This window comes from Fukomys damarensis, unplaced genomic scaffold (assembly GCF_012274545.1).
Source record: "Fukomys damarensis isolate Sample0158 unplaced genomic scaffold, DMR_v1.0_HiC HiC_scaffold_7, whole genome shotgun sequence".
Taxonomy (NCBI): Eukaryota; Metazoa; Chordata; class Mammalia; order Rodentia; family Bathyergidae; genus Fukomys; species Fukomys damarensis.
This window is the reverse complement of record NW_022900919.1, coordinates 5,892,867-5,918,689: the sequence shown is the minus strand read 5'-3', so window position 1 is coordinate 5,918,689 and position 25,823 is coordinate 5,892,867. Positions and strand designations below refer to the sequence as shown.

The 25,823-nt window shown below is 49.7% G+C and overlaps 1 protein-coding gene across 7 annotated transcripts in view; it reads right to left on the bottom strand.

Annotated features, from left to right (window-relative positions):
* Apba2 (amyloid beta precursor protein binding family A member 2) overlaps nucleotides 1-25,409 on the bottom strand; it is a 193,517-nt gene extending 168,108 nt beyond the window's left edge. For all 7 annotated transcript variants that reach the window (XM_033761060.1, XM_033761056.1, XM_033761058.1 and 4 more), the window contains exon 1: nucleotides 25,317-25,409. The gene's annotated coding sequence lies outside the window, so the exon portion shown is untranslated. The remainder of the gene's footprint in view (nucleotides 1-25,316) is intronic.
* Between the last annotated feature and the right edge of the window lie 414 nt (nucleotides 25,410-25,823).

Sequence of the window (25,823 nt, the reverse complement as noted above, 5' to 3'; positions counted from 1 at the left end):
AGGGGTGGCTGTTATGATTGGCTGAGAGATTGCTTGGTTACCTGAATATACACTTAGGTTAGTTTATAACTTGCTTTCAGATCAAGCTGGCGCACACTTGTAGGCTGCTTTGGGACAATACACAGAGGTCATACATATGGAGGCTGCTCTGGGACAAATTTTATCACTCAAGTGTTAGAGGCTAGTCTGGGCCAAATGTATTTCGTTTTAACACAACTAAAAAATTCACACCCATTTTTATTCATTGAAAGTTTTGAGTCTGGCCTCAACCACAGCACCCTGTAAACTTCCTCAGTATACCTACCACCCATATAGTGCCTTAGCAGAGTTTTCAACTGTGGATTTGCATAAAGATCTCCTGGTATCTGTATGTATATAAATCTTCATCTTGTCCAGGAAGTGGCAAGAGTACCAATTTAAAGAAGACTCTCCGCTCACTATAATCTAGTAGGTCAACTCCATGTGCTGAAGTTCCCATGATAACCACTAAAAGACCAATAAAAGAACGCAACCCTAACGATCTAGTGGGGGAAGGATGAAAAATTAAACTTCTTCACTTGTAGATGAGGAAAAGCTATCCAAGACAAGTAGAGTTGTGCCAAAGAGTCAAGGTGAAGACCCTACCACTGGCTAAAGGCTGGCCATCCTGAGCTTCAGTGAAGATGATTTCCATCATTTGAAACCAATTATCTCTGAGCCCATGGGTTCAAAATAGAAGTAACAATAAAAAACAAATCAGTCACCTTTGCAAGGTGCTGTGATTTGAACAATTTCTCCTCACCAAAACATGTTCAGGCTTCACATCCCAGGGTGGTGTCTGAGGGGCAGGGCCTGGTGGGAGGTGTAGGTCGTGGGGATGGGCAGGCATGGTGGATGGTGCCTTTCTTGGGAATGAGCTAGCTGTCATGCCGTCCCTTCCACTTTCCCCCTGAGTCAACACCCTCACCAAGCAGAGACTGGAACCAGGCTCTTGGAATTCTCAGCCTTCAGAACTGGCAACCAAAGCAAATCTCTTTGCTTCCTAAGTTATCAGCCCCAGGTATTCTGTGATAGCAACAAAAAATGGACCCAAGAACATAGGAATCCAATTCATCACCTTTGAAACTGGCCAATGCTTCTCCCTATGAGCTCCCTATGAGCTGGATAACCAAACTCAGGAAGGGTGGTATCAGTTTAGAGAAGGTCTCCCATTGAAAAGTGAAGAGGCAATGACAGGATTGGACTTGATCTAAAAACACACTTAAAAAAATACTCATGCCAGGCATGGTGGTGCACGCCTATAATCCAGCACTAGGAAGGTTGAGGCAGGAGGATCGCTGCGAGTTCAAAACCAACCTGGGCTACATTCTAAATTCCAGGTCAGTCTCCACTACACAGTGAGACCCAGTCTCAAAAAACAAACAAACAAACAAAAAACTCATATCTAGAACCTATACCCAGACCAAATGAATTTGGACCTTCAGGAAAGGACCCTGTCCAGCTGTTTTAAAATGCTCTTCGGGTAGCACGACCGTTCAGCGAGCGTTGAGAACAGCTGGGCATCCCTCCATTTCCTGTGGCAGGACTCTCCTTTCATCCACCTCAGCCCCCATCTGTTAGGTGCCCTGGGTCCCCGTTGGAAATCTCTCCTTAAAGCACTTGGTCCTTCACAACCAGCTCAGGCCTGCTCCCACCAGGAGGTCTCCCTTGGTTCCCCAAAGAATCAAACTGAGTGGATTTCATAGCTTTACCAAGCTATAATTTACATATGATTGACATACAATTTACAGTTCACCCACTGTAAGTATGGGACATTTTCAGGGAACATACCCAATTGCTCACGTACCACACAGTGCACTTCCAGAACACGCACCACCCTCAATGCTGGCTCCCTCGTGTCTGTTTGCAGCCAATCCTGACTTAACATCCACAAACCTAGGCAGCCACTCAGCTGCCTTCTGTTCCTATAATTAGTCATTTTCTACAAATGGCCTATAAATGGAACTGTACAATATGTACATGGTCTTTCAGATCTGGTTTCTTTCACTCAGCATAATGTCTCCGAGTGAGCTGGGTAATTTTAAATGTATGTGGATGTTTGGTATGTAAAGGGCTGCTTACTGAATCCATCAGTGTGCAAATGAATCATCTCTCGTTGTGATTCACCGCACCCCACCCATTTATTTATTGCATGAGAATGATGTTTGCTTCTTGGCTTCTCTTATGCCCAGATTGCACCCAAACGTGGCCTGCCACCCGTCCGTGTGACAGGTTTGGCTTGCCTGGGGCACAGCTCCTACGACCACAGCATTCATTTCATCTTCATAGATGGCTATGGTTCCCACAGAGGTTCACACGCTGGGAGCTTGGTCCCCAGTCTGGTGGGTGAAGGTGAAGAAACCTTCAGGAAGTACAGTCTAGTGGGAGAAAGGAGGTCAGTGGGGCACTGTCCTCGAAGTAGTCAACGTTGCTCTCACAGGAGTGGGTCAGTTCTGGCTGGGGAGAGTTGTATAAGGCAAGGCCACCCCCTTCTGCATGGAGCCAGTTCCCTTTCCACTCCTCCCCCCCTGTAGTGGGGAACCCTTGCCAAATGCTGGCACCATGCTGTTTGAATCCTGCAGCCACCAGAATCAAGAGCCAAAGAAACCTTTTCACTTTATAATCTAACCAGCCACAAGGCACTTTGTTACAACAACACAAAACAGACTGATACATCCATTTACATCACAAACCTTTCCAGTACCTGAAGTCTCAATTCAAAACGTGTGAGACCCCAGAGCCTAGCAGCGAGCTAAGAATCCATCTGTATATCTGACATTGCTGGGTGACAACCAGCACTGTGTGTCCCAGCAAGGGTTTCTAAGGCAGCCTGATGTCGGCTGCATATGAAAAGTCACATACTCTTAAGCCTAACTTGTCCTTATTTCCCAGTTCCCCCAAACTGTAAGCTTCACAAAGACAGATGTCACCTGTAATTCTGTGTTGTATGCCTGGGAGGGACATCACTGGCAGTCCATGAAGGCTGCTCAAAAAGGGGAAATACTAGCTAGGCAAAGTACTGCAGGCCTGTCATTCCAGCACTCTGGGAGGCTGAGGCAGGAGGATCACAAGTTCAACCCTGCCTGCCCTGTCTCAAAATAAAAAAAATTTTAAAGGGCTGGGAATGTGGCTCAATGTGAAGGCCCTGGATTCAATCCTCAGTAACGGCCAAATAAATAAACAGGAAAATATTAAAGCTGGTACAGATTTTATTAGTTTGCTTGGGCTGCTAAAACCAAGTAACACGAACTGGGTGGCTTAAACAACAGAACTTTCGTTTCTGTTCATTCTAGAGGTCAGAAGTCTAAGTAAGATCAAGGTCTCTGCAGGTAATGTTTCTTCTGAGATCTCTCCCCTAACTTGTCCCTGGCCATCTTCTCCCTGGACATGTGCTTGTGACCTGATCTGCCCTTACCAGAAGGATACCAGTCAGACTGGGTTAAGGCACCTTATGATCTCCTTTAAATTTAACCACCTTTCTGAAGATCTGTCACCACATACAGCCACACTTTGGGGCCCTGGGGGTTAGGATTTCAACATAGGAATTTTGGGAGAGCACACTTTAGCCCCTAACAGGGACTGATAACACCGTTTTCTCTGCTTTCATATACATGTAAGAAGTTCTGAAATGTAAAGGTAGTCTTAAAATTTTTAAAAAGATTTGTTTAGTGAATAGTTACTAAGTGACAAACCAGTGCTAAAAATATGACTGTAGCCAAGTGGGAAATTCCTTAGAAATTTTCTGATATTAAAAGGGCAGTTTCAGGCCAGGGATTTAGCTCAGTGGTTCCAATGCTTGACTCGCAAGCTCAAGGACCTGAGTTCAATCCCTGGTACCAAAGTGGGGGGCATTTTTGTAGTCAAAACAAACTTGGGAGTAACTACCTAAAAATGATTATCCTGCTCTGAGAGTATCCATGCTCTGGGAGTATAAAGTAGTCCATGGGGTCTGGGCGGTCTCCTGAAATTTAAATGGACTCAGGATCTGACAAGTACTGCAAAACACAGAGGCCACTAACCCCAGGCGGAGCAGCACAGTTCCTGGTTTTCATCAGCTCCCAGCACGCCCTGGGGCAGGCTGTGGGCAATCAGAAGAAAGAGCTACATACTAAGAGCAAAACGAAGTCATTAACATCTGATAATTAAACCTTCGGCAAGAGACTTTACCTGCAGAAAAACGCAGCCCCTTCATCCAATCTCAAGATTGTTCTGCTGCCTTCAGGGGCTCATTTACATTGCGATATTAAGAAGCCGTGTGGACTGATCCCAAAACACTTTGTTTTCATCTTATCTGCACTCAGAACACTTTCCAGGTTCCTCCTGGCTCCACCAAGAGAGGCCAGGCTGCGCTGCAGTAATAACAGCTCCCAAATCGCAGTGCCTTCGCCCAGTCATGCCTTCCCCCTGCTCACAGTCTGCCTCCCCCAGGGCAGAAGACCACCACTCTGACACTAAGGCGTCTTCTCCCCAGCACATGTACTCAGGACGACAGGGTGTGGGCAGTCTCTGCTCACACTTCAGTGACCAATCCAAGATCTAACACTGAGGAAGTGGAGACACACGGCCCTCGTGTGCCCAGAAGGGGCCCGGGTACAAACGCGGCCACTTCTGCAAAGACACCCAGGGCAAGGAACACGTCCTTCAGTGCGCCCTCTCTGCTCCTCCGATCTGCGGTGCAGTGGGTGGCATCCCCGGCACCCTGAACCTCATCCACAAGAAGCAGCACCACCTTTATCTTCTCCTGCAGCCCCCTCATGTACAGTGCACCCTCGGGCAGCTCAGCAGGCCACAGAGCTCTCACGCAGGAGAAGGTTCTGCACCACAGACAAACTCGTGAGGGGACGCCACCTCATCCCATTAGGCGGCCACTATCAAAATAATAATAACAACAACAACAACAACAACAATAATAGGCACATGTGGTTCGAGATGTGGAAAAGCTAGAACCCTGGTGCACTGCTGGAGGACTATAAAGTAGTGTGGCTGCTACAGAAAGGTTTGGTACCCCTCAAACATTAAAAATAGCATTACCCTGCAATCCAGAAACCCCACTTCTGGAGACCTAACTATGCGACAGAATGGCAAAAGTCAGGACTCCTGTGCACCCGTGCTCACGGTGGCAGCATTCACAGCAGCCAAACACCCACCGACAGCTGAATGGATGAGGTAAACGTGATCTACGCACAGGGGAATATTACCGAGGCTTAGCAGGAGTGGGAATTCTGACCCACGCTATGCCTGGATGGACTTGGAGAACCTTGCGCTAGGTGAAACAAGAACCACAGATGCTGTGTAATTCCACTTACAAGAGGCACCCAGAGCAGTCACATTTACAGAGACAGAAAGTCGAACCCTGGTGGCCAGGAACTGGGGAGGAGGCAGAGCGCCTAACCAGTGCTGAAGGGGGATAGGACTGGGTGGGAAGATGTAACAGGTCTGGATAGATGGCACTGATGTCTTCACAACGAGCAAATGTGAATCGTGCAACTGCATGTGTACTTGAAATGGCTGAGATGTTAACTTTATGGTATATACACTTTAAAGGATGTTTAACTTAAAATGTTAAGTTAAAAGCATTTACAGTAGCTCTTATGACCCCCTGGATAAATTCCAAATACCTACAACCATGATTTGAAGTCTTCCAAAGCCTGGCCACCATTGCCTGCCTTCACATTCAGACACTAGATGTCTACTGTTCTGGGAATTGAACTCAAGGCCTTTGCAATCACCCACAGCTTCTATTTTTTATTTTAAGACAGGGTCTCGCTAAGTCACTAAGTTGCCCAGGCTCGACCCTGTGAACCTCCAGCCTCCTGGCTCTTCCACTCCTTTTATCCGACAGTTCCTCCTTCTTGGGACGCCCTCCCGACCCGTCCTCCCTTCTTGCACCTACATCCAGCCTGCCTCCAGGTGCCCACAGCACTCCCGCTCTCTGAGACAGCAAGATGTCTGCCACACACACCTTGTGTTCCCCCCTTGACTTCAAGTCACCAGCAGGCAGGGAGGGCTCTGGCCCCGTCACTTCGCTCCCTCAGCAAGCAAAGTGTATCAACGTTTTGTCCCTAAAGATTCCCAACTTGATCATAAAAACAACACATCAGAGCCCCACATACTCAGACCAGAGCCATCCAGCTCTGACGAGCATGCAAACTCCTGGTTCCGTGAAGCCCCAGAATCTGAGTCCTGGGGCCCAGGTGGAACCCAGCACTGCACTCAGTCCTACCCAGCTGATGAGCTCCTGGTCCAGGGCTGTGCAGGAGCAGCAAGAAGACAGAGACAGAAACAGCACCTGTGCCTCAGCATCAACGCCCATCCCAAACATAACGAGTCGAATGGGACAGCCCCCTGCTACATGCTACATGCTGCAGCACGGGTGGACTCTGACAACACCACAGCTTCCCCTTGGGTTGCCCACACCCACCTGGGAGCAGGTTCAAAACCTTCCGTCCCCACCCACTGCCTTCCAGGGCACCTGGGTAGCACTTCAGTGAGCACTTTCTACTTCAATTCACTTGGAACAGATGGAACAGCTTTTTATTTAACTTCATTGTCATCTGCAGTTCAATGGATGACTATAAAACTAGCTTCTTCGACCCCCTTAATTACCCAGAGGAAATCCTACAAAAGATGCATTGCTCTGAATACAGCAGGTGGGCAGCTACAATAAAATGTCTTTAACAGAGCTGATGCTCCTCCTGGGGCAATTTAAATAAGTTGCCATGGCACAATCATCGGAATGACTTACAGCAGCCTACAAAGCTACAGGATGGGAATGGAGGGACAGGATGCCAGTCTTGGCTCTTTGGCAAATCCCTAACGTGACCTTAGCTAGACCCTACCTCTCTGTAGCTCAGGTTCCCATCTCCAACACAATGAGTCTGGCCAGAGAAGCCTGGCTCAGAGACTGCTGGGCACCCACAGGCAGATCATGAGTGAATTCTCTGGGCAACACCACAATTCCAAAAGCGAGAGAGAATGCTACATGGAATGCATCACCCGTAGTGAATGTAAGGAATTGCTCCCTAAAACTTCTGTTCGAGACCCATAATGCATACATATCTTAGGTGGTGAAGTAAATGTATTTTTTACTGTAGGTGAAAATCTAAATGTCTGGGAAAGACCTCCAATTCTAAGCTCTGTTCAATGCAACAAATACAGTTGTGTATCGACATCCTTGGATTCTACATCTTCATATTCAACCAGTCCTAAGTCTGTACTGAACATGTACAGGTTTTTTTTCTTGTCATTATTTCCTAGACAAAACAGTACAATGACTATTCACATGGAATTTGCATCGCATTGAGCATCGTAAGCCCTACAAAGATGATTTAGAATATAGAAGAGGAGATGCACAGGTTCTATGCAAATACTGGGCCACTTTGTATGAAACTTGAGCATCTGCAGATTTTGGTATCTACAGGAGAGTTTTGAAAACAATGCCCCGTGGATTCTGAGGAACAACGGTATTCTCAGACGCGCACAATGTCATCAGGAAGGCTCAGGAGCTCAGCGTGGCCTCCACTCCAACTTCCTGTGGAGGCCACCAGGCTCTCCAGACCCTGTCCACATGCACACCACACTGGTGGTCATAGTCAGGGCTCTTCTCAGGTGAAATCCACATGGCCAGTGGCCAAGTCATATACGGTTTCTAAGGTTCCAAGGACACTGGGTAGATAAGACACAAAATTACCTGACTCTGCTCAAGGACTAGGCTGAGGCAGATAAAGGGCCCAGAGTGCAGAGTTTAAGGAGACCTTCACTCCCAAGTATGGCCCTGCATCCATACGAACCAATGTGTCTATAGCAGGCTTCCTTAATAGTGTGCCAGGTCCTGGAAACAAAACCAGAGCTGAACGAGGCCAACCGGGACCTCCTGAGCTACCCCCTGCTTTGGAAGAAACAGAAAGTAATCAATAAGTCAGTTACAGAATTAATGGATGCTGTAGTTTGAGTCTAGCTGTCCCCCCCAAAGCCTCATGCAGTCACAGGTGGCTGGATCTAGTGTGTGTGAGGCTGGGATGAAGGGTGTGTGATCACTAAATTAGTTCACTGATTGGTTTGGCACCTGCCCTGATCCCAATAGCCTGCATACAACACAAGGGACAGAAAGAGGCTTGTCTTCTCCCTTGTTGCTTTTGCTGTCTTCCTCTGGCATGAGCTGTTGCCCCTCTGCCATGTGCCACCCTGCCTTGGAGCCAGCCAGTTATGGACTGAAACCTCTACGAACTGCATGCTAAATAAACCTTCCCCCCTTTAACTTTGGGTGTTGAGTATTTTGTCTCAGCAATAAGAAAAGTAATTAAAACAATGGAGAAGGTGGCAAGGGAGTGAGCCGTGCGGGAGAGAGGTCAGTATCGAATGGGCCAGCACGCAGAAGCCCGTGGAGAAGGGAATGCTGACACCAGCACTCGAAGGTGATAAAGTTAACCAGGAAAATCACAGTCGCCTACGTTTTAGGAAGTAAAGCCAGAGAGAAAAGAGCTCCAGAATTTACTCCAAGCAAGGCAGGGGTACCAGAACTCTGGACCAAGGCTGGCATTTAAGTTGTAAAGTGATAATGCAGTTCCTGTACAGACACAGGCCTGGGTGGGAGCTGTGGAAAGAGAATGGAAACAGGAAGCCTGCTGAGAGGCTGGGCTAACAATTCGGGGGCAATAAGAGGGCCACACCAGACAGGGATAATGCGGGTGACCGGGGTTGAGAGGGGCCAAGGCTGACTCTGAGTATACATGGCCCAAGCATCAAAAGATGGGGTAGTCACTGGCGGAGAGAAGAGACTAGCACTGGGAGGAATGGTAGCAGACAGTGTGGTACCTGAGGGCCTGCAATGTCCATTAAAGCCTGAGAAGCGGAGCCATGTGGGCAGTGGATGTGCAAGTCTGGAGTTCAGGAGAGGGTCTGAGCTAGCAGACCAGCAAGCGATGCTCATGGATGCCGCCAACAGACTCCGCGGAACAACAGTATGGTGTGGGTGGAGCCAAGGAGAGGTCCACAGAGGGACCGTGGGACATCACAGGGCAGGAAGCATCCCAGGCTCTCGGGGGCCTGGGAGCCAAGGGAAGGAGAGGACGGTGGTGCCGAGTGCTGCTGTGACTGGGTGAGAAGAGGACCGTGGGTGACCCTGGACCTGGGCAGGACAAGGGGGTCTTAGGGACCTCAATGAGAACAGTTCTGGTGTCAAGAGCATGAGAGGAAGAGGTGAAAGTCGGACTCAAGTGGGTGTCAGAGACGGAGCGGGGGACTGGAGATAGCACGGACAGTTCCTTCCAGAAGTTCCACAGCAAAACAAAGCCAAAAAATAGGACAGGAGAAGGAGGAGGAAGTGGGAACAGAGACTTTTTCTTCTCTTCTAAGATGGGAGAAAAAAGCAGCTGTTCCGAGTGTGCAGGGAATGATCCCACAGACAGCAGGAAGTGGCAATGCAGGGCAAGCAACGCTGAGGGTGACATCTGGTGCCGACAGGGAGGGGTGCCGGGAGCGGATGCGTTGTTTCCAGTCTCAGGAGGAGAGTGAAGGATCCCAGATGGGAGGGATGAGGGTGTGGGAGTCTGAGCTGGCCAGCTACATGAGTTCTCTTTTCATCAGAAGTCCTGGAGCCTGCAAAACCTGATGACTGGAATCCCAGAGGACTCAGGCCCCAAGGACCTGCAGGGTTACAAAGTGACCAAGGAGACTCATTTGTTCTTCTCTTCTGAAGAGCATGGACTGTGGCTCTGAAGATACAGCTGTCGGCCAAGTTTTATCAGACACGTGAAGTTGGCAATAATCACATCATTTCTGAAAGTTATCATTGTGCCGGTACGATGGAAATAGTGAACCCTTGCTTTTTTCAAAATTTCTAAGAAGGTACTTGTATGTTTTTTAAAAGAAGTTCTCAGGAGAGGAAAATTCAAGTTGCAAGAAGACAACAGTATCATTTTATAGAGTCTGACAACATGCAAAAGATGAGCTATGTCAATGGGGCATATGCACAGCATAAAAATAAAAATATGTCCCCAGATGATACACAGTAACTTTGATTAGTGGGAATATAGGGGAGGCGGGAAGGCGTTTTCATGGAGAGGTCAGTTACATTTGTACATGTCTTATTTTTAAACCTGCTGATAGGTACCTAGATGTTCCTCTTATCATTTTCTATATTTTTTATATACCTGGAAAATATTCTTTCAGCTTTCCAAGTCTTCTATGCACACCTTTCCACAGACTCTGCTGTCCAAATTTCATACTCTCGGACATGCAGATATGGCCCCCATGAGTGAGCAGGAAGCTAAGTCCCGGTCTTGGCTTTCTGATGGGCTATGCACCCATAAGGCAAGGGGAGACAGATGCATTGTGACTGGACTGCTATGCACACACGACTTCCCCGCTCCGTGTGGCAGCCGAGAAGCAATGGCACTTCGGTAGCTACAAACACACTCAGGGTACCAACTTTGGTTTCTAAATCCCATCCTTCAATAATCAGCTCCTCAGCTGATTCTAGAGATGGGCAGAGAATATACAAAAGAGAAAGAAAGGCATCGCTCGAAAAATGCAAAGTAGGAGTTTGTTAAAATGATAGAGGAGGCAACCTGAAAAAAATTTGCAATGGTCAAAGCTTTTGAACAACTGAAGTGTAGGACAGCATGGTGGCCCCTAGGGATCATGGAAGATTGGCTTAGGATCTTCCTAGATACAAAACCCAAAGATGCTCAAGTCCTAGTGTATAACAGTGTGGTATATGCACAGAGCCCACGTATATCTTCCATATACCTTAAATCATCTTTCCATGGCTTCTAATACAATGTAAATGCTATGTAAATAATTCTTGTACTATATTGTTTAAGTAATAATGACGAGAAAAAAAGTCTTTCCATGTTCAGTACGGATGTGATTGTTTTCCCAAATATTGTTAATCCACAGTTGGCTGGATCTGCAGATGAAAGACTTGTGGACCCAGATGACTGACTATGCTGGATTAAGCAATATCAAACAAAATATCCAGGAGTCCATATCGATTTTTTGAATGACTAACTGACTGAACAAAGGAATGTAGAGAAGACAAGTCTCTCACACAAAAAATACCAAATAATTTATATGCAGAATCTCCCTGTCATTCCCTACTCCTTACACGTGGGTGCTGCCTCGCAATTTCCGTCTAGGCTACTCTAGAAAGCAAGGAGGGTAATTTTACAATGGACAACTGGCAAGTGCCGCATCAGTCAGGTGACCAAGTACAAGGTCAATGGTGGTAAATCGTCAGCAGCATGCAATGTTACAGAAAATGACTGCTGAAAAATGGCGCTTCACTTCCACGGGATTCCTCTCCAAAACCCACAGTCCCAGTCTAACCACAAGGAAAACATCAGAGTAAATTCAAATTGAGAGACGTTATACAAAATACGAGCCCCTTACTCCTCAGAACTGTCCATCTCATCACCAACTCTCCCAGAGACATGGTAACTAGATATAACATCGTAAGTAGCCTGGAGGGGACCCTGGGCCAGAAAAGGCACATTAGGTAAAACTAAGAAGTCAGAATAAACGTTGGAGTTCAGTGCATAGTAACAAACCAATGGCGCACCAAATACACATCGAAGACGGAGTTTATGGATGTCAGATGCTAAGGACAGAGGAGACTGGATGAGGACGAAGACCGGAATGCCCTAGGTTCTCTTTCCAACTTTGCTACAAAGCTAAAACTGTTCTAAAAGCCAAAGTTTATTAATAGCAACAACAACCAAACTGATGGGATACCCTCAGGGAGAAAGTACCTCTCTTTGCCATGGGAAAGGACTGGCTTGGCTGGTCGACACACCTGTCCAGCACCCTGGAAACCCCTGCGACTTCTGCAGGGTTTCTGCCCTGGAGCTGCTCTGCCCATCCTGGTGCCTCCGATGCATGGTCTTCTCAGGGCTCTGCTCCTTGTAAGCATTCCCCTGCCAGATGCACACACTGTCCACCCACATGTGCCTGGCACGCATGCCACAGCCACCGTGTGGGGACGGCAGCTCTTCTGACACTTTCAGCACCACAGCAGTGTGCAGCACAGTGGTGCCAACGACCACAACCGAACAGGCTTATGACCCCTCCACCCCACCATGCAGCTCAGCCATGCTCTCTCGTTCCTCCTGTCTCACTCTGGTCCCTTCGTGTGAATAAGAGACAACACAAGCCAACCCACAGCGAAACCCTTTCCCCCGTCTTTCAGCTCTGACTGCCCCAGGTGGAGCCCGGTCTGCAGCCTGAGTACCCTCCCTCCTGAGAGCCTTCATGGACCTGCCCGCTTCTCAGCCACCAGCACTTACTGAGCAGCTACTCTGTGCCTGGCCCCTGCATGAGGCATGAGGGACAGCTGGATGCCCCCCACCATTTGGTGCATGCCTGGGGCCAGATGCATCCCCCCATCTGTTGGCAGTGAACACTGTCAAGGACTCCAGAAGCCCGTGACACCCAAGGCCACAGGGCACAGACTGTTCTGGGTTCATCACATCCCACCTAGAACAGACCAGATACAGTAAGACCACAAACCGCCAGAGAGCACAAGAAAGAAAGTAGAAGAAGCAGCAAGAAATTGCTAAGTATCACTGGGTACAGACATAGACAGAGGAGCTGCTGGAACACAGAGAAACCAAGCTCCGACAGCTCGGTGAGGCCACAGCACCCTCAGGTTCCCCTTTAAAAATTCTGAAGTCCCGTGAGGCAGCAGCTGGGAAGGTAAGTTGAAACTCAAAGGAAGAGTGGACTTTTCTCAGTCCACAGTGTAAAACAAATCAGATTTCATCACTGGTCAAATGGAACGAGGATATGAGGTAAGAGGAAGCAGCCATTATAATAAAGAAAAGAAAGCACACATCTGAATAGCCAGCAAACAGGAAGTGCGCTGGCCAAGGCCCAAATGCCAGTTCCCCTCTTAGGAGCTGAGCTGGCTCCCTGGCAAAGCCCTGTGAACGCCAGGCTCCTCTCCTATACAAACCAACCCAATTTCCATGCTGTTCTGAAAACTGAATAAAACCAGTACATAAACCATTCTCCCTCCCCCACCTCTCTCTCACAGTAAAACTACATGTTGAAATAACAACCCATGTCATCAGCTTGCTCGGTGATGCCAGGACCCAGATCCCAGATTCTTAGGTCCCTTTGGAAAACTGTGCTTCCCAGAACCCTGCAAGGCAGACAGCAGAGAAACAGCTTGGATCTGACTCTCATTATGTTAATCACCCCTTTAGTTTGTTAGTGTTCCTTGAAAGGCTGCTTTATTTATAAACAAGTTGCCTGACAGCAAATCTTGAAACCGAACCGTCAGTCAGCACTGAAAGCTTCCACTCCCAACATTAGCAATTTAGAGGAGAAATCCAGAAATGGGCCAGTGTAGCATCCTGGTGTTGAATAATGAGGTGAGCAGGCTCCCAGTGAAGTTTACCAGATGGATTTCATCTCAGAAGTGCTTTCTGCAGGCGAGAGCAGCTCTGACTTTAAGGCTCATTGCTATGATGACACAGAGCGAGGGACTCTGGTCCCCAGGAGGCTGTGCAGCCAGCCTTTCCTCCCAATAGAGGGGGAGGGGACAGGCTGCCAGACCTGTGGTGCCCTGGGCCACACAGGAGCTGCTTGAAAAAAATGAAGCCTGTAGAAGCCCGGGCTGGGGTGGCGGGGGGCAGGGGGCTACCTGCCCCCAGGCCTGGAAGGCAATTCAAGAAACCCAGGGCTGATGGTCCAGCAGAAGAGGAGAGGTTGGCAGTGACTCCACTCCCTGATGGCTCTGGCTCCGGCAAAGGCCGGGACAAGACACTGTCTCTCAAAGGCACCAGCCTCTCGGCCTACCTGGACCCACACCAGGTCATGCGTGCAACGAGGACAATCAATGTAGCCAGCACGCAGCTGCAACGCGTGCCCACAAGGGCCCCCGAAGACAGCAGCCTTGGGTGCTGGTTCCCTCACAACCGCTGCAGAGCCTGGTTTGGCCACCCCATTCCAAGGAGCCGTACCCAAGTCACCAGGTGCATCCTACTAACTCCCAGTCTGTTCCTCCAGAAGAGCAGAAGGCAGAATCTGCACTCCCAAGAGATGTGAGTGTCACTGCAGAAAATAGAAAGAGAATCCCCAAAGGGGCTCCTGCTACTTGCGGAATGCGGGACCACAGTACAGGACCTGAGCAGCTCCAGAGCCCAGCAATGCTCGTCCGGAGGCCCCTCTGAGGCTTGGTCACTGTGACTCTGTGCCGGCGTGCTGTGGCTGCTGTGACACCTTCCCATTCGCCGAATGATTTATAACAAACGGGCACAGCTCACGGTTCTGTAGCTGAGGACTCTGACACAGTGCCGCAGTCTGCGCGTGCCCCTGCAAGCTCCTGTGTTTGGAACCTGTCTGTGAATACAGCTGTGTTGAGAGACAGGATCCTGAAGAGATGGTTAGGCCAGGGCTCTGCTATGGTGGCGGGGGGGGTCCTGGTACGAGGATGTGTTTGGCTGTTCCCTTCCACTCCTCCCCTCTTTCACTCCAGCCTTGCTCTCTTCTGCCACGATGGGATGGTGCAGGAGGAAGGTCCCAGCACCTTGACAGTGGACTCACAGGACTCCACAACTATGACAAATGCAATCCCTTTCTTTACGAATTCACCAGCTGTGGTGTGCTGTTATAGCAGCACGCACTGTGCTAAGACAGCTAGACTCACTGGACTAAGTCCAGGGGTCGGATGGGCTGCTTCCTTGTGAGGCACTCAGAGAGCATCTGTGTCTGTGCCTTCATAGCTCCTAGATGCCACCTGTATTCCTCCAAGACACAGAACGCCCGCAGTGATGTGGAGGGACACTGGCCAGGCCCCCAGCTCTGCACACGCATGGGCCTGGGGCTCTGCCCTCGTGTACAAGGCTACCTCAGCTGGTCCTGTGCTTCTCACCCTGGGAGGAGGTGACCGTAAGCCCTGCACAGAGCTGGTCTGGCAGGTCACTGAAGGACAGCCAGCTGGGGACCGAGCACTCACGACCTTTACCCAGAACGTCTTGCTCAGAGTCTCAAATGTGCAGTGAAGGCTACCAGAAAGACAGCTATGTAGCAAAGCTGGGGGCGCAACTGCAGAATGACTGTGTGGCCCATGTGAACACATGCAGGGCCACCAAACACCCCAGGGGCACCGCCCTTGTTACAGAGGACACTAGCATTATCATCTCTTTTTCTGGGATCACCGCAAAACAAACTCTGCGCCTACTTTCACCTAGATTGAAAAACCTCCCTAGTAGGAAAAAAAAAATTTTTTCCCAGGGGACTAGAAAATTTCATTCCTCTACAAGCAATCAAAGGAACATGCAAGAAAACCAAATCAAGATTTCAAAAATGGACGGAAACGTACACTCTCCTCTTTACCCTCCAGTGTGGGAACAGACAGGGGCTTCTGCCTAATCCTGTATTCTGCTTAAAAGAGATGTGCTCTGCATAGATAACTGATTTTTACAGAATTTAAACCAAAATAGTCTAAAGCTAGCTGGAAATTAAACCTTTTATTCTTGAACCGTTAGGGAGCCCTAGTTAGGAGCAAGGTGGAGGCTCCGTTCCTGGCCTCAGTCCATACAAGCTGACGCTTCCTGGTTACGCATCCACCTAGTGCTGGACAAACTTCAGAGGTGGAGGTAAAGCCCTGGCTTGCTCCACCTCGGGTCCTGCCGTGGTCTCCAGCCCAAGCCCTGCTCTGTGAAGATCTGTGTGCCATCTCGAGCTTCAGCCCTGCCCAGCCCATTTCCTCTTGCTGTTACAAAATACCAACACTGACTGGATAATTGGTAAAGAACAGAGGTGTGCATGGCTCGTGGCTCTGGAGACCAGGAGTCTGAGAGCACAAACGGGCCTCTGGTGAGGGCCTCTGGCTGCATCATAGCAGGAGAGCAGGCATCCAGGGGTGAGTAAGACTGCTATGCTGGCTCAGGTCCCCCTCCCTCTTCTCAGAAAGCCACTAATGCCATCATGGAGACCCCGCCGTGGTGACCTCATCTAAACCCAGTCACCTCCAAAAGCCTCACCTCCAGATACCATCAATATGTGACTTGGGGGACTAACATCCCATCACATGAACTTCGGGGGAAACATCCACAAAACAGCAGCAGGCCCCTGCTGGCCTCTGCTTCCCAGTGAGCCCTCTTCCTCGTCCTGGGAGGCCTCTGCCCATCCCAGGGAACCACCCAGCCGTTCATGGCTCTATACATCAGGCTACTCCGGGCAGTGGCCCTCAGGGACATTAAAAGCAAGCCCCCTGCCTGGACACCAAGCTGCAGCTTCCAACTCCCTGACCCCCCTGACTGTACAGGTTACATGCCGTGACACTGCGGCAGCAGGTAAAGGCAGGAGCCCAGGTCCAGGCCATCTGCAGGCGCCTCTAGGGCATTCACCACCACTACCTTCAGAGAACCCTGGCCATCCTGCCACAGATCCTTGCAAGGGGCGAAGCTTATGAGAGTTAAAGAGCTCGCATAAGCCTCCCCCCTGTGTTGCGGAGGGAGTGGGACATGCCCAGGAAGAGGGGAAGAGGGGCTAAGACACCTAGCTCCAGAACCCAGCCAGCACTGCACATGCACGGGGCAGAGGGCCTCAGAGAGAGCTGCCTCCTCATGCCCATGTCCAAGAACCCTAGTGCAAGGCCTGCTGCCACTCTGGGGCTCAGAGTTCAGCAAAGCCCCACCAAGCCCCTGGGCCTCCCAGGTTTGGAAAAAATCCTGGGAAATCTGCTCCTGCGGCTGGCACCAGCTCTCAAGCTACAAGTGTGGATGCACAGCCTTCAGGTCGGCCTCATGGGTCACCCTCCTGCCCCCTCAGAGGTCCCCTCCCCTCCAGATGTCTCCCCAGAGGCAGACCGTGACCTTGACTGACCCTGGATCCTGCTGAGCACCAACAGCCCAGTGGCCTCCCTCCTGGGAACTTGAACTCGGCTCCCCACGCACCAGCCACTCTGCTGTGCTGCGTTCCAGTTACCCACGGTCAACTGAGACTGGAAAACAACAAACGGAAAATTCCAGGAGTCGACAATTCATAAGTTTTAAATGACTTTTATCACAGCACGTCGTTATGACTGTTCTATTTTATCATTAGTTATAGCTCTCAATCTCCTACCATGCCTCAATTATAACTTCAAGTTCATCAGAGCCCAGCAGATCCAGGGTGAGCTTACCCCTGTCCCTGCACAGGAGAGAGAAGACTGCATTGAGAAGGGAAGGCTGGACTGGACACTTCCATCTCAGGGCCACCTGTGGCGGCGACCGGTGCAGACGCTCCCCCTCCCCCAGGTGAAGCTCATCACGGGGACGCTGCCCAAACACCTGTGCTTTTCTATATGGCTCTGCAATCATTTCCAGAGATTTACATTTATATACATACAATTAGGACCAAGACTGTAATTTTAAATTACTGTTAATTTGAATAAACATAAAACTTTCCCATCTCTAAGCAGATGCAGAAAGCACCCTCCCAGTAAACCCCCTGATGCTGCTGAACCCCCAGGACAGTGGCTCTGGATTCGCCAGGAGAAACCACCCAGACCTGTGTAGGACCTGGCAGCAAAGTCCAGGAACCCGCACCTCCTCCAGGGAGACCGAGTCTGTAGCACGGTATCGCTGACCGTGTGGCAGGGACGTGAGCTTCGCAGTGGCATCAGCACAAGCTCCAAGGACACAAGGTCTCCTCACCAGCTCGAACTAGGGAGGCTGGGCAGGGCAGAGCTGGTACCATGAGATCCAGCTCCAGCACCCAGTGAACTCCCATTCCCAGGCCTGTGCCAGGGTCCAGGGCTACAGGACGAACTCAGACAGTGCCTCCCAGGATGCCACTAGGGCAAGACAGGAAGTTCACCATGACCCCGGCTGGCAGAGGGGAGCAGCAGCCCACATCCCCAACCAATACACCACCCGCCACAGCCCACTCCGCAGTACTGTGGCCACAGTAGGAGACCAGGAGGGGGTCTCCTCTTTCTTCCCGGGGCTGTGCCCACAGAGGAGGGGAAGGTGGCTGCATCTTGCCTCCCAAGCAGGGCTCCTGGGGATGGCTTGCCTGGACTTCAGCATGAGGCAGGGGCTGCTGCCTGGGTCTCTTCAGAATCCAGGAGGAGGCCATGCCGAACCTTCCCACCAGGCACAAAGAGTACCTGCCCAGGGAAGAGCCCCCTTCTGCCCCAAGGGTGTGCAGTGCTCCCCGGGGATGCCCTGAAGGGAGCCCAGAAGGAACTCCGCTTGGCGGGGGGAGCAGAGCAGTCATGGGCATCTGCCAGTAAGTTCTCAGCAGGACCATCTCCAAGGAAGCCACATCAGAATTAAACCACTGCTGGACCTAAAAGGACCTAGCAGGCCATTAGTGGCAAGACTGCCCTGTCCCTAGACCCTCCGTCCCTGGGTTAGTAAGGATGAAGAAGCAGGCACAAGCCCTGCCGGCAGCGGGGGAGGCCAGAAAGGTGAGAAGGGAACAAGCACAGCCGTCCCTCAGCACTGCCTTCCAGCACAGGTCAGGCTCCAACCAGGCAGTGAGAAGCTCGGAAGTCGAATCACTCTGCATTGCTGGACACCTTCTATGCCTTAGCGAAACAGCCCCAGGGCTGCCTGTGCATTCATTTGGCCAGGGAAGAACCTGCTTCTGGGACAGACTGAGGGACAGTGGGGATAAAGATACAAGCTCCTTCCTGCTCCTTTCTTACCTCACCTGGGAGGTGCATGTAAGGTGCAGCACCAGCAGCAGACTCTGATGGCCCTGGGGAACAGCAGCGCTGGCCATACCTCAGGTATCAGATGCGATGTGCTCTTCTCCAACCCGGAGTTCAACCCAGAGCCCATGGGCCACAAAACCACATGTGCAGTCTGCTTGAAGTATTCGGTCCAAACCCCGTTCTGGCCTGAGAACCCCACTAAGTTTTGGGGCTGAGTTCTGAGACTGTGGGGCTGGGGGGCTAGAGCACCAAAGAGCGGCAGGAGACACAGCCTCTGTGCTCCTACCCCAACTCAGCTCCTCCACGTTTCTGCTAATTTTTCACAGAGGTTAGTGGGCCAAGCTCACCCTTTGGGTAGCAACTGCGGGAACACTCTGACGTTGGGCAGAGACAACTCTGTATTTAGTGGTACGTGGCAGATCTGCCCTTCCCCCTGCCAGACGTGGTCTTTAGTAATACAGTTTTCCCTCCCCTTGATAGAGATAGAAAAATAATATTTTTTAGACTTGTGATTAAGAGAACAACAGATGGTGAAGACTTGGAAATGTTCATGGGCATCCGAACTGGTGGAGGGATCAACACGGCGTGGGAAATGGGGAAGGTTGTTTTTCTGCTGTGCTGAAGTCCTGCACCTGCAGTCCCCAAGTGCAGTATCAGGGATGGAGGGCGGGGTGGTGGAGGTTTACTTGCAGTAAGAGGATGAAACAGCTGAGAACTTGGAAGTGACCACAGAAGAGCCTCCTTCTTCGCCCCTGGTCTAACTGCTGCTCCGGGCTCTGGCTCCAGCCCTTGCGCAGTGCTCCAGAGAGGGCGGCAGCGTCACGTCAGGGCTGCACAGCACTGGGCTGCTCCTGCACCCCCGAGGACCAGTGGTGCCATCTGCACTCTGTCTTGGCCCATTTTCTGTTGCCATAACAATAACCAGAGCCGGGTCCTATATTTAAGAAGAAGCTATTTAGCTCAAAGTTTGGAAAGCAAGAAGTACAAACTGGCAGCCCCAACCCATCAGCCTCTGGCAAGGGTCTCCTTGGCTGCATTTCAACGTGGAAGGGAAGTGAGGAAGCAGGAAGGTAAGCGGCTTCGTGCACAAGAGGCAGAGAGCACTGCAACAACCCACTCTCGAGAGCACCTCACTGATCCCTCCCATGGGTGCGCCCAGCCCACCCCAAGGCCCCACCTCCCACTGGTTCTACCACCTCCTGACACCACCACAGCAGAAACCAAGCTTCCAGCATATGAACCCCCGGGGAACAAACATCCGAACCGCAGCATAGCCTATCTGAGCCTCAAGTGCACCGGCGCCACGAGACACAGAAGAGCACACAAATCAGCAGCCACTGCAAGGGGTGGCTTGGCCTTGTTTTTTGTCACTTTGGGGGTTTTCGTTCAGAACATGTCAAGCTCTTTTCTAGGTACAAGGATAAGCAGGAACACAGATGAAGTTCCGCAATTGTGGATCCTCTTCCGCACGGTTCTGGAGAGCTGTCTGGAGCTCATACTCTAACAGGGAAGACAGACAGCAAAAGAGAACGCCATAAAATAAGAAATGCAATGCCAGTGGGATAGGAATCAGAAGGGAAAAAAGCTCAGCAAGAAGCAGGGTCTCAGCTCTGCCATGGAAAGGGTTTAGAGCCTCGCTCCCATCCTCGCGACAAGACAAAGCTGGGCAATCTGAAAATCAGTGAGTTTTCTCGGGCCCATCAGTACACTGCATTGGCTAATCGCCACCCTGAGATCTAGAGAGACCAGCAAGAGGTCACCTGTGCGATCTGCTGACCTGCAGCAGAGCCGCCAGAGCCAGTCTGGGTGATGTCAACAAACTGCTGGGTGCTGAGTGTGGACTCAGGTGACAGTGAGAAAATGCTGGGGCTACAGTCTTAGGAGCCTCCAAGCTTTAGGGCTTTATCTCCAAGATCTCCACTAAGGGCTCATTTCGAAGAGCCAGGAAACACCCGCTGGTGGCTCTGGCAGAGGGAGGGCCAGGAATCCCTTGAATCACACCCTGACCCTTCTCCAGAACAAAGCAGGAGAGGCTTGGCACACCTGCTTCAGAACCACAGGAAGGGAGCCCTGGGCTCTAGCCCCCAGGGCCACGCTGTCTCACCCACACCAGCAGAGCTGTAATAACATTACGTGAAGTCAGAAAAGCCAGACTCAAAAGGCAGGTCACAAGTTGTATGATTTCTAATTTACAGAAAACATCTAGGATAGGTAAATTCATAGAGACATAAAGCAGACTGGTGGCTGCCAGGGACTGGGGGAAGAGGAGGAATAAAAAAACAGCTGTTTAATGCTTATGAATGGTTCCTTCAGGGACGGTGAAAAAGTTTTAGAACCAGAGAGAAATGATGGTCACAGAGCATTGCGAATGCATGAAATGTTTAAAACGGCTAATGGTTCAATGTAGGGATGAATAAAGAAAGCACAGCACATACACACCATGGAATATCATTTAGCACAAAAAAATAATGATATCCTGCTATTTGCAGTGTATGGAACTGGAGATCAGCACATTAAGAGAAATAAGCCAGGCTCAGAAAAACAATACCGACTGATCTCCCCCATATGTGGAATCCACAAGAGTGGATCTCATAGGAGTTGGAGGTAGAACGGAGGTGGCAGAAGTAGGAGAGAGTGGGAGAGGTGCGGGGCGGGGGAAGGTCCGTGAGTGGATGCTACGTCACAGCCAGGTAGGAGGGAGAAACTTCCGGCCGCTTCCCTGCAGGAGGATGACTATAGAGAATGATGAGGTATGGTCTATTTCAAAAAGCTAATGAAAACAAGAATTTTCAGTATTTTCCCATAAAGAAATGATAAATGTTGAAAGAGGAATATTTGATACATGCATCAAAGCAACACATGGTACCTCATTAATACATGTAATTTTTACTTTTTTGTGTATCAGTTTTTAAAATGATTAATTTTTCATTATACAAATTTACCTTTTTTTTTTTTTTTTGGACCAGGAATCAAACTCAGGACCTTGCGATTGCAAGGCAGGCAGCAGTGCCACTGAGCTAAATCCCCAGCCCTATTTTTTTTTTAACAAAAGACCTACAGACAACGCTATTCAATGCTGAGACACCGGGCCCTTCCCCCGTGAGCCTGAGAACGTGGGGCGGGGAAGGCAAGGCCTGCACTCGGGGCCTTCGCAGCCAGAAGAGGGACGGCACAAGGCCGGCCTCCAGGTCTGAGGAAGGAACAACACAGAGAACAAGACACAGAAACATAATCTGGATCTGAAAATTCACAGCGGACAAAGCACCGGAGTGGGCATGAGGGCAAAGCCACAGGGAAGAGACACGCACAGGAGAAGCCGCTGTCTGCCCACCATCGCCCCCCTCCCAGACCCCAAAAGAGCAAAGAATGGGGACAGCAGCATGGAAACAGGACGATGGAGAAGGAAGGGCCACTGGACGGGGGAAGCAGTCAGACCCTGGCAGCCAGAGGGAGGGGAAGGGTGCCCCAGAAAGGGACAGCAAGGCGGGACACAGCCAGTCCCAAACCACTGCTTCTCCCCCAGCACCCCACGCCAGACGACCATGACAGCCCCATCTGTCTCTGCCCCACCCCTGCATCAGGAGGCCGTGGCCTCGTTCTCCGAAGAAAACAAAATCCAGACGAACCTCAGACACACGGTGGGTTTCGTTTCAGACCACTGCAATAAAGTAAATATCAAAACTCATCGAGGTAAAGGAACGGTTTGATTTCCCGGTGCACATAAAAGTTACATTTACATTATACTGTATCTATTGAGTGTGCAATAACATTATATCTAAAAAAAGTGCAACAGATATTCCCTAATTAGAAATTATTGCTAAAAAAATGCAAATGATCATCTGAGCCATTGGGAAAATGGCACTGATAGAATTGTTCAGTATGAAGTTGCCACAAACCTTCAATTAAAAACAAACAGTGCATGCAATGCACAACACAATGAAGCACAGTAAGACAAGGTATTCCCATGGCTTGGATTTGGGGGATGTTTGTTACTGCTGCTTGATGTGCCCTTTCCTGACTAATACATGCTATATAAAGATTTAATATAGAAAGAGAGTATAACTGCGTCGGTTAGTTGCAGCAGCTCTAAGCAGGAAAATATATACATTAAATCACCTTTATAACAACAGATAGTCAAGAAACACGACTGCAAGCTGGGGATGCAGCTCAGTCATCAGCACTTGCTTAGCATTCATGAGGCCCTTGGGTTCAGTCCTCAGCCCCATGCACACACATAAATCAGTGCCTACATGTTTTCTTACAAATATGGAGCTAAGTTCCGGAAGAAACAGCTATGAAAGCTGGAAGTGGTAAACGGGGGCATGGGGGAGCCGGGATTATATGGGAAAGTCAATAGCATCCCCTGCTATTTTTCCACCAACTTCTAACATATGTATATGCAGTAATCTGGCCCAATAAAAATAAATTTGAAAAAGCGGATGGAGACAGTGGGCCATGACAAAGGCGAAGGTGGAAAGCGTGTTTCATGGCAGAGCTCGTGCTGGCCTGGTTAGAAGGCTGCGAAGGCAAATCCAGCACGGGCCAGTCTTAGCTGCCTTAGTTTCCCCAGCAGCCAGGACAGGGCCTGGTGCCGTGACAGGTGTGGCTGAAAGCTCTAGAGCTGGAAGGCAAGAGTCCAAACTCCAGTTCTACCACTCCTGAGTGTGAACAACAGCCTGTTTTCTCCATGGCCTCAGCGGTGACATCGGAGGAGTCACTGCAGCTACCTCTGCACCTTGAAGTCCATGGAGAATGAAGATTGCCGCTGCTACTCCTTAAAAGCTTCAACAAACACCCACGCATCACTTAATGATGGAGATTCCTGCAGAGAAGCAGGTCATCCGGTGGTTGCTTCACTGTGGGAACGTCTCAGAGTGATGAAGTAAGGCTAGGCTGTCTGGAGCGGGTGTGCATGAGCACGTGTACATTACATACCCATGATAGAGCCCATGGCTAGCGAGCCATGATGAACAAAACACAAGATTAAATTAATCGTGGCAAAGCCGATGTGATCAACACATGGAGTACACATGAAATGGAACAGGACACACTGCTTTATAATCAACTGATTTTTCTTATAAATACAAGGAGTACATTCTTAAAGACATATAAAAATATAGTATAGTAAATATATAAACCACTAACAGAGTCATTTATTGTTTTTGGCTTTTTGTTACCACAAAAATATATCAGCTTATGAAGTCCAAGGTTTTATTTTGACTTATCCTTTTGAATATTTCTATCTGTGGTCAGTCAGCCCGTTGCTTCTGGGCCTGTGACAAGGCAGCATATCACAGATGACAGGAGCCCACAGTGGAACAACGCTGCTCCATATCATGGCCAGGATGTGAAGGAAAGATAGGAAGAAGGGGATGAGGTCCCAGAATCCCCTGCAAGGCCACGCCCCCAAAGACCTTTCTTCCTCCCCCTAGGCCCCACCCACCACTTAAAGGTTCCATCACATCCCAATAGTATCAAGTGGGGGAACGAGCCTTTAACACTTGAGCCTTTGGGGTACATTCAGATCCAAGCAATAACAATTATCTTTCTCAAGTTATTCTGCCCTATGCATAATTATGTGCTATATTTTTACATGACTGGTGGTAGAATAGATTTTTTTACACCAGTATCACCTGTGATGTTAACAGCTACAATGTTGCTAGCAGTAGGAATTATGTAGGAATTAACCTTATGTGGCCACTGCTGGGCACGCAGTACATGTGGACCAGGATGTTGCTACATGACATGTGGCTGCACTTGAAGGAGCTGCCATGCAGATTGAACTCCCAGGGCCACCTGGATGCCCAGGCCCCATCACCAGTGACCGGAAGGGTCCCCCAGGAATGCAGCACAGAGGATAGGAGGTATTGGGGCAGCAGAGGGAAGGGCCAGGGTGGCTCCCATAGACAGGATCAACAGGGTCACAGGAGATACATGTCTACTGCTGGGCCATTGCAAGGCTGGTTCTCCTGCCTGTCTTTCTCTCTAAATACATTTGTCCTCCACATCTATGGATATGGATTCAATCAACATGGATGGAACATGTTTTTCTCCAGCAAGTTCCAAAAAGTCACTGCACACCGAGCACCACTGTGGGTCCACAGGATGTTGTGATGGGTGGGCAGACCCCTCTGTTGCACCCCGTGCAACTCACAGATCCTGAGTCCTCTCCATACACTGTGTAATTAGGGCTATGGTGGCTGCGTCCACACCAAATGTGTATACAGGCTCTTCTTGTCATTTTGTCTACATAGTATAGTATAACAGCTATTTCCATAGCACTTGCATTGTATGAGGTCTCAGAAGTCATCCAGAGGTGGTTTAAAACAAATGGAAGGACTGCCCAAGTTCTATGCAAATACTATGCCATTTTATATAAGGGGCCCAGGCATTCTCAGAGTTTGGTATCTGTACGGATTCCTGGAAACAAATCCCTACAGAGGCACAGGAACAACCATTACTGTAAATCTGTAAAAACAGAATGATTTTAAATATTAGTGTCCACTGTGCTGATGCTTCTGTTAGAAGGAGAGGACCCTGCAGGTCTAACTCCTCACACAGCTGCCACTTAGCATGCGTGCTAAAATTCCTACACGAAGGGCTAGTCTGGCAAGACAACCCGGGGACCCCAACACATCCCACTCACCTGGAATCTCTAGGCACGAGACGCCTCTCACCGGGTCTGCAGGATACTTGGGAACTCCCACAGGAGGCAGCAATGCTTCGATATTCAGAAAGACTGCAGGAAAAAGAGCACACACAGGGCATGAGCCAGCTGCTAAAGCAAACAGCTCATTCACAAAGAGGGGTGACACAGTAAAACAGAGAGCATGCAGCCTTTGACCTCAAAACAGGACGAGGACTCCCAGATTCCCCAGGACAGGCAAACAGTTGGAAAAACAAAGTCAAGAGCTGATCACGATTCTCTCTGAGATTTCAAAAGAGCCTTCATCCGCATACACAAAAGCAGGGGACCCCAGATAACACAGGCTTTCAGGTGGTGTGTGAGTGGGCTCCATCCTAAGCACGCAGGGAATGGATTGCTCAAACTCTCCTGGAGAAAGACATGGGAAACCCTGGCCATTAATATTTCAGGCTCCATTTGCTCACACAGGAAATGAGAACGTTCATCAAGGCTCTGCTCCTAACCTGT